The sequence below is a fragment of the Lynx canadensis genome, chromosome B4, assembly GCF_007474595.2.
Source record: "Lynx canadensis isolate LIC74 chromosome B4, mLynCan4.pri.v2, whole genome shotgun sequence".
NCBI classification, from domain to species: domain Eukaryota; kingdom Metazoa; phylum Chordata; class Mammalia; order Carnivora; family Felidae; genus Lynx; species Lynx canadensis.
The window spans coordinates 64464444-64473464 of NC_044309.1; the positions used below are offsets into that span (position 1 = coordinate 64464444).

At 39.4% G+C, this 9021-nt stretch overlaps 1 pseudogene; it reads right to left on the bottom strand.

The window, feature by feature from the left end:
* Positions 1-612: 612 nt before the first annotated feature.
* On the bottom strand, positions 613-2675 carry LOC115518675 (annotated as a pseudogene).
* Between the last annotated feature and the right edge of the window lie 6346 nt (positions 2676-9021).

The following is a 9021-nucleotide window of genomic DNA, read 5'->3' on the forward strand; positions in this document are numbered from 1 at the left end:
ATAGGTTAAGAGATAACAGCCTTATCCTATCAATCAAGGGATGGATTAGTGTTTGACTGGATTGGAGCAAGGGTCTGTTTGAACTGTTTCCATCTGGGAACTATTCCTTTGTTCTGTTCCCAGGTGATAATAAGATGTGGTTGGCTATAAATACTCTTGTACCCCGGCTATTCAAGACCGCACTCTAGTCAAGAGTGTAGGTCCCGATCCATCGGTTTGCCTTACCTCTCATTGCAATAAACTTTGTTGTGACTGTCACTGGTGCCCGTAGCATTCTGTTTCAGGAGTCGTGTGGATGCAACAATCTGACTGGCATTTTTTCTCAATTAACCTAAATTATTTCTAATATTTTTCATAATTATTTAAAACATGTCCATGTCATCATATTTAAATCCTCTGAAGGGCAAAGGGACTAGCCCTTTATACAAGCACACCTCAGAGATACTGCAGGTTCGCTTCCAGACGACCACAGTAAAGTGACTATTGCAACAGAGCAAGTCAAATGAATTTTTTTGTTTCCCAGTGCACACACAAGTTAGATTTACACTATACGGTAGTGTATTAAGTGTGCAATAGCATTATGTCTAAAACGAACAATGTACACACCTTAGTTTAAAAATACTTAATTGTTAAAAAATGATAACGATCATCTGAGCATTCAGAGAGTAGTCTTTTTGCTGGTATAGGGTCTTGCCTGGATGTTCATGGTTGCTGACTGATCAAGGTGGTGGTTACTAAAGGCTGGGTGACTTCAGCAATTTCTTAAAAGGAGACAATGAAGTTTTCCCCATCAATTAACAAATTTCCTTCACATATTATTTCTCTGTAGCATGTGATGCTGTTTGATAGCATTTTACCCACAGTAGAATGTCTTTCAGAATTGGAGTCAATCCTCTCAAATCCTGCCACTGCTTATCAGCTAAATTGATGGAATATTCTAAATCCTTTGTTGCCATTTCCACAATCTTCATTGCGTCTTCACCAGGAGTAGATGCCATCAAGAAACCACTTTCTTTGCCCATCCATAAGAAGCAATCCTCTTCCATTAAACTTTTATCAGGGGATTGCAGCAATTCAGTGCCATCCACAGGCTCCACTTCTAATTCTAGTTCTCTGGCTATTCTCAGTTCATCCTCGGTTATTGCATCTACTGAAGTCCTGAACCCATCAAAGTCATCTATAAGGGTTGGAATTAACTTCTTCCAAACTCTTGTTCATGTTATTTTGACCTCGCCTCATAGATCAAAAATGTTCTTAATGGCATCTAGAATGGTGAATCCTTTCCAGAAGGTTTTCAGTTTACTTTGCCCAGATCCCTCACAGGAATCACTATCTGTAGCAGCTATAGCCTTATGCAATGTAATTTTTAAATAATAAGACTTGAAAGTCAAAATCAGCCCTTGAATGATGGGCTGCAGAATGAATGTTGTATTAGCAGGCATGAAAACAACATTAATCTTGTATGTCTCCATCGGATCTGCTGGGTGATCGGGTGCATTATCAGTGAGCAGTAATATTTTGAAAGGAATCTTTTTATCTGAGCATATCTCAACAGTGAGCTTAAAAAATTCAGTGAACTGTGTTGCAAACAAATGTGCTGACATCCAGGCTTTGTTTTCCATTGATAAAGCACAGGCAAAGTAGGTATAGTATAATTCTTTTTCTTAGTGCTTATTTTTAGAGAGAAAGAGAGAGAGAGAGAGAGAGAGAGAGAGAGAGAGAGAGAGAGAGAGAGCGAGCATGCGTGAGTTGGGGAGGGGCAGAGAGAGACAGAGAGTCCCAAGCAGGCTTTGCACGGTCAATGCAGAGTCTGACATGGGGCTGGCACTCACAAACCATCAGATCATGACCTGAGGCTGAACCAAGAGTCAGGTGTTCAACCGACTGACCCACCCAGGTGCCCCAGATTTAGTATAATTCTTAAGGGTCCTAGGATTTTGGAAATGGTCAATGAGAATTAACTTCAACGTAAGTCACCAGCTGCATTAGTCCCTAACAAAAGAGTTTTTTGAAGCTAGGCATTGGCTTCTCCTCTGTAGCTATGAAAGTCCTGGATGACATCTTGTTCTAATATAAAGCTGCTTCATCTACATTGGAAATCTGTTGTTTAGGGTAACTACCTTCATTAATGATCTTAGCCAGATTTTCTGGATAATTCGCTGCAGCTTCTCCATAAGCACCTGCTGCTACACCTTGCACTTTTATGTTATGGAGATGGCTTCTTTCCTTAAATCTCATGAATCAGCCTCTGCTAGCTTCCAACTTTTCTTCTCCTCACCTTTCTTAGATTCTGTAGACTTGAAGAGAGTCAGGGCCTGGCTCTGGATTAGGCTTTGGCTTAAGGGAATGTTGAATGTTGTGGCAGTTTGATCTTCTATACAAACCATTGAAACTTTCTCTGTATCAGCAATAAGTCTGTTTTGCTTTTTTATCAAGAACTTTTCCTTTGCATTCACAACTTGGCTAATTGTTTGGTGCAAGAGGCCTGGCTTTTGGCATCTCTTGGCTTTCAACATGCCTTCCTCACCGAGCTTAATCATTTCTAGCTTTGGATTGAAAGTGAGAGACGTGCAACTCTTCCCTTCACTTGAACACTTAGAGGCCACGGTAGGGTTATTAATTGGCCTAGTTTCAATCTGTGTCTCAGGGAATAGGGAGGCCCGGAGGAGAGACATGGGGGAATGGCCGGTTGGTGGAGCAGTCAGAACACACACTTTTACCAATTAAGTTTGTTGTCTTATGTGGGTATGATTCACGATGCCCTAAGACAATTACAATAGTAACATCAAAGATCACTGATCACAGGTGACCATAACAAAGATCACTGATCACAGGTGACAAAAACTTTGAAATATTGTGAGAATTATCAAAATATGGCACACAGGCATGAGGTGAACAGAATGCCGTTGGAAAAATGGCATCGATCGACTTCCTTGATGCAGGGTTGCCAAAACCTTCAATATGTAAAAAAACACACTATCTGGAAAGCGCGATAAAGCCAAGCGCAGTAAAAGGAGGTATGCCAGTAATCTCAATTTAACCAGTCTGTGGATATGGGCTTTTTCCGGGAAGGGGGTGTTATCTTGGGTTTATGGCTATCTTTAGCCAAAAGCAAGTCCCAGAGAGGGACTCAGCTCACAGACAGCGTTTGCTAACACTCCCAAAAGCTGGGGGTGTGTGCTCAAAACCTGGGGTCAGGGATCCTGGTGGAACACAACAGCCTCTAAGGAGAGATGGGGATGGGACAAATGTGTGTGACTCTGCTCAGAGTTCTGGTACGTTTTTAAAAAATTTTTTAGTGTTTTTTTTTTTAATGATTTTTGAGAGAGAGAGAGAGAGAGAGAGAGAGAGAGAGAGAGAGAGAGAGAGCGCGCGCGCGCGCGCGCGCGCGCGCGTGAGTGGGGGAGGGGCAGAGAGACGGAGCTGCAGAATCTGAAGCAGCTGTCAGCACAGAGCCTTTCATTTTTTAATCATGGAAGCTTATCTTTAATTTTTAAATTAGTTTTAAACTTTTAAATCATGACATATATCATACTAGAGAACTCACAATATATGTATACCAAATACACCATTTCCAATACCTTGGAATCCCCCACATAAATCTCCTTACTTGTATCCTTCTCTTGGGAGGTAACTGCTGACCTAAGTCTGGTGTTAATCATTTACTAGCTACTCTTTATAGCTTTTTTTTTTAATTTAAATATTTTTTTTAAATAAGGACACCAGTCAGATTGGGTTTGGGGACACAATTCAACCTACAATATGATTTTTTTTCCTCATAAACATCTTTATTTCAGCGTTCTTAAACACAGCTCTGCGTGCATTACAGAATGGTTGTCGTGTCCATTTACTGATATAGCACTGTGCTCAACACGGCAAGCAAGGAGCAAATATCTTCTTTACGTGTGTTCTTAAATACTTCTTGACATGCATTCTTTTAATGATTTTTAAAGACACAGAAATATCTATTCCTAATCAATATTTTTTTAGTTTAGTTTTTGAAATTTATATAAATGGAGTCACCCTACTTCAGTGTTTTTCTGCCTAACAATGCTAACCAGAGCCTTAATCTCTAATTGTTGACTTCCAGGCAATGGCACAGACCAGATATAAATATCCTCTTCAATTAGGAACTTTTTGTTTTGATAGAAATGCCTTCCACCTAATCAGACTCTGTTGGCCTACAATGACTGGATGGCTTTTGTCAGAGCATAATTAATATTACAAAAATTTTTCAAAAATAAAATGCTTTATTATTGTTTAATAAACTGATTCTACAGTAGAAAGACTATATGAGGAATTACTGTCTTTAAAAATATTGGGAGGGGTGCTTGGGTGGCTCAGTCGGTTGAGCATCTGACTTCAGCTCAGGTCATGATCTCACGGCTTGTGAGTTCAAACTCGAGGCCCACGTCAGTCTCTGGGCTGACAGCTCAGAGCCTGGAAAGCCTGCTTTGGATTCTGTGTCTCCCTCTCTCTGCACCTACCCTGCTCACACTCTCTTGCTCTCTCAAAAATAAATAAAAACATTAAATTTTTTTTTTAAATAATGGGGTTAAAAGGATAAGCAAAGCTAATAATAACCGTGGTATACAGAAACAAATTTTGTGTATAAGCATGTCATGAATAACTCTGATTATCTGGGTTTTATTGCTGTGATTTTCAAACATGGGGCCTCAGCCCAGAACACACCTATTCAAAATAATGAATCACGGCAGTGAGTCAAGAAATGTTGAACTTCAGTTTACAACTCTAACAATGAGGAGTTTGGCTAATCACTTGGGTTTTTATAGTACACTAGTGTTGTGAAGAATTTTTTAAAAAAGATTAATTTGCCAAGTATAGCATTGTTAGAAATTACCTTTCTGTAATGGTTTATCTGATGAAGAAGAAATTCCTACAAGACACTTTGGCCCTGAGTGTAATTTCAAGTAGCTAAACACAGAACAAATCAATGGCTTTAATTATCTACTAGCCAAAATTTAACTAAAACTTTTGAAAGCAAAACCCCCAGTAGGGGTCTGTTCAAAAGTGATTTAAAAACATCTAAAACTGCTAAGTTTTCCTGATTCAGAAAAATTTCTTTGAAGTAGGATATAAATTCAAGACCTGGAAGTGCCTTTCATTTCCCATGAGTTCAAATCTATTACGTTCTCAGGGACAATGGGTTTTTCCCCAGGAGGGAAAAAGGAAGAAGGTGTGTTTTTTTTCCCCCAAAGGAATGCTGTCTCTAATTTGTAATTATTGTAGACTTTTTGTATCAGGGCCAAAAGTCAGCAATGTCCATACGATGTTTAAAAAATAATGGCTTTATAAGTAATAAAGTTAACACATTAATTTCTGTGTGTGTGTGTGTGTGTGTGTGTGTGTGTGTGTGTGCGCGCGCGCGCGCGCTTACTTGCAAGATTCAGTTAACTCTAATCAGGCAGCAGAGATTTGTTGCAATCTCACTTGGTATGTGTGATTGTGTGTGTATACATATGAGTAAGTAGTTCACCCCACTAAAGTAAGATAACGAAATGTCGTTAGAGGTTGAGGAAGGGGACTAGGTAGCAGAAAAAACATGTGCTTCCAAAGTCCTATTACTCTAAGGATAATCTGTGAGAAAGGACAGAGAGAGGTCATCTGTGGTTTGAGTGGTTCCTGTAGAATCAAAAGGAAACAGCATGTAGACCCCCCCCTGGAATCTCTAGGACTATGATCACACCTGTGATAGCATTTTGGTCCTGGATTTCACACCAAATGAACTTAGCCATCCTAAAATGGTAAGTCTGCTTTTCCTATTTTTATTTCTTTATATAACTTACTTTAAATTTTATTACTTTTTTAAATTCCGGTAGAGTTAAATATATTATATCAGTTTCAGGTATACTGTTTTCTTTAGTTATATAAGTGACTTTGTGGCCCTGAAAAGACTCTAGCTATTATAGGAAAGATGACATAAGTCAAAATAATAATTTTAATACTTCTATGTACACCTAGAGACAAGTTTTAAAATCATCATTATAATCTGTCTCTGTTTGTTATTTCACACACTCAACATAATTAAGGGTATCTGGCTTTTTGTGCTTGTGATTTTATTTATTTATTTATTAAACTTTATTTATTTATTTTTCAGTAATCTCTACACCCAATGTGGGGTTTGAACTCATGACCCTGAGATCAAGACTCCCATGCTCTTCTGACTGAGCCGGCCAGGCACCCCTGTAGCTGTGATATGAAATAATTAATTAATGTTAGTCTTGTGATTTTTATGAGGAAGGTATTTGCTTTAGTTCATAAATAGTATTTGACTATCTAAAGGAATTGGATATTTCAAGTCTTTACCCTCAGGTTTTTTTTAGCACCATTTAACTGCTTAGAAAAGTTTAGCTAAATATCTGTATGATGTAACATGTATGAAGGCCTTGAGATACATTGAAATTTTGTGATTATTGTTTAACATGCTTAACTGAATGTAATTAATGAAGGTGTTCATTATTTGGAGTAAATTACTCTGTTAAACTTATTAGAATATCAACCAAAGATCAAGTAAAAATTTTATAGAAAACTTATATTTGTATGTAAAACAACCAGATATTTAAGGTGAGCTCAATATTTAAGAAATACAAATCTTGTGGTGCCTGGGTGGCTCAGTTGGTTAAGTGTCCGACTTTGGCTCAGGTCATGATCTCGCAGTTTGTCAGTTCAAGCCCGCATCGGGCTCTGTGCTGACAGCTGGGAGCCTGGAACCTGCTTTGGATTCTGTGTCTCCTTCTCTCTCTGCCCCTCCCCCACTCATGCTCTGTCTCTGTCAAAAATAAATAAACATTAAAAAAAACAAATGCAAATCTTTATGATATACTAAAGATCCCTTTTTAATGTTAAAGAACACAGTTAACAATTAGGCTCTTTTGGGAAACAGATTTCCACAATTCCTAGCAAATATAAGTGACTGGAATACCATACCAGGTTCAGTGCAGAAAACAGAATTCACTCTAGGTATGAGTCTAAAGGACTTTGGATGTTCACACACTCATGGAAGAGTGGGAAGAACAGAAGTCGGGAGGCCAGCTGCTACGGTTCCTACCATCACATCTGTCATCGTCATGACTGCCAACACTCGTGAGGATGGTGACTGGACATTGGTACACTTAACATCTGTTGGGACTTGCTTGCCAAACACAACAATAGCTAGAACATGGCCTCTGCCTTCCTACCCACCTGCATCATGTTGGCAGAACCCCAGCTGCACCCAAAACTCTAGCAGCAGGAGAGTGTAAATGTAGTTCCTTGCATTCTAGCCCCTGTGACACAGGAGGGAATTTACAAGAGGTGGGAATGGGGTGCTGGGTGCCCAAAGACAAGATCCATTAAGCAAATTCCACAAATCAATATAGGCCTATTTATTATGACTTGGTATTATTTTCTTTTTTTAAAAATTTTTAACATTTATTTATATTTGAGAGAGAGCAGAGCACAAGCAGGTGAGGGGCAGAGAGAGAGGGAGACACAGAATCCAAAGGAGGCTCCAGGCTCCAAGCTGTCAGCACAGAGCCCGATGGAGGGCTGGAACTCATGAACTGTGAGATCATGATCTGAGCCTAAGTCAGACGCTTAACTGACTCTGCCACTCAGGCGCCCAGTATTATTTTCTATAACACTACAATAAGCAGGTCAGAAATTGGATGCCTTTTATCAGAGTTCCTATGGGACACAGGGTATTGGGCAGCTGTAGATGGTTTTCCAGTAGAGGTTTTAAAAATGTCTGTGACCTGGGTGCTTGAGGCTCAGTCATTTGAGCATCTGATTCTTGGTTTCTGTTCAAGTCATGATTTCACGGTTGGTGAGTTCAAGCCCCACATCGGGCTCTGCACTGACAGCACGGAGCTTGCTTGGGATTCTCTCTCTCCCTTTCTCTCTCTCAAAATAAATAAACTTTAAAAACATTAAAAAATAAAAAAATAGAAATGTTTGGCCACCTAATGGCTCTTCATTTTGCAGAAACTGTTTCCTCTTGACATTTGTCAGCAAATACATTGTAGAAAACAGGCTTCTCTAATCACATAGTTTTACAAGGATTGTATTTCACGTACTTTTTCCGCTCTAGGCAATATGACCCAGGGTGTGCTTCCCAGAGGAAAGATGACACCATTTGGCCAAACCTGTACCTTCCAGTTCCCTCTTGAAAATGTATCTTTCTACTGAGCAGAATTAATTTCACAATGTGGCTGAAAACTGCTTTGTAAAGTGCCTTATCAACAGAATAAAAGAATCCAAGTTTAAAATTAATTCACCAAAGTTACTTCTCTTCTTCTGTATATTGGCTAGCAGTTTAATCTTCTAGGTGGCTTTTTGATCTAGGACAGAAGCACTGTATCTTCTGGTTTGGAAATTTTCTTAATTTGGTTTTGCTCTATATAATAGTGCTAAGAAGTAATAGTTAGAATTAAGTTTGATTGTGAGATATAAAACCTAAAATAATAATAGCTTATACGCAATAAAATGTATCTCTCTCATGTGTGCAGTGTCTGAAGGTGAGTGGCCCAGAGCTCGTATGACCGAGTTTCACCGAGATCACTGTGCTGCCACACCAGAGTGTGGCCTTCATCCTTGTGGTCCTGGTAGGGAGTATCAGCATTCCAGGCAGAATGGCTAATGGGGAAAAATGAGGGTAAAGGGCATGTGCCCACGGTCTTCAGGAAGGTTTTGAGAGACTGTAGGATTACACTTCCATTCCACTGGCTAGCATTTAGTCATATGCTTTCAACTTGACTGCCAGCGGGAGCAGGGAAATGCAGTTTTTACTCTGGGTACCATGTGACCTGTCAATACTCTATTGTGTTGGGAAAAGCTGAGAGAGGGTGTAGTGGGGGCAATGAGCAGTCTATGCCACATCAAACTTTAATACAAACATAAAACATTTTTTAAAGTTTATTTATTTTTGAGAGATAGACAGAATGTGAGCAGGGTAGAGGCAGAGAGAGAGACATACACAGAATTGGAAGCAGGCTCCAGGCTCTGAGCTGTCAGCACAGAGCC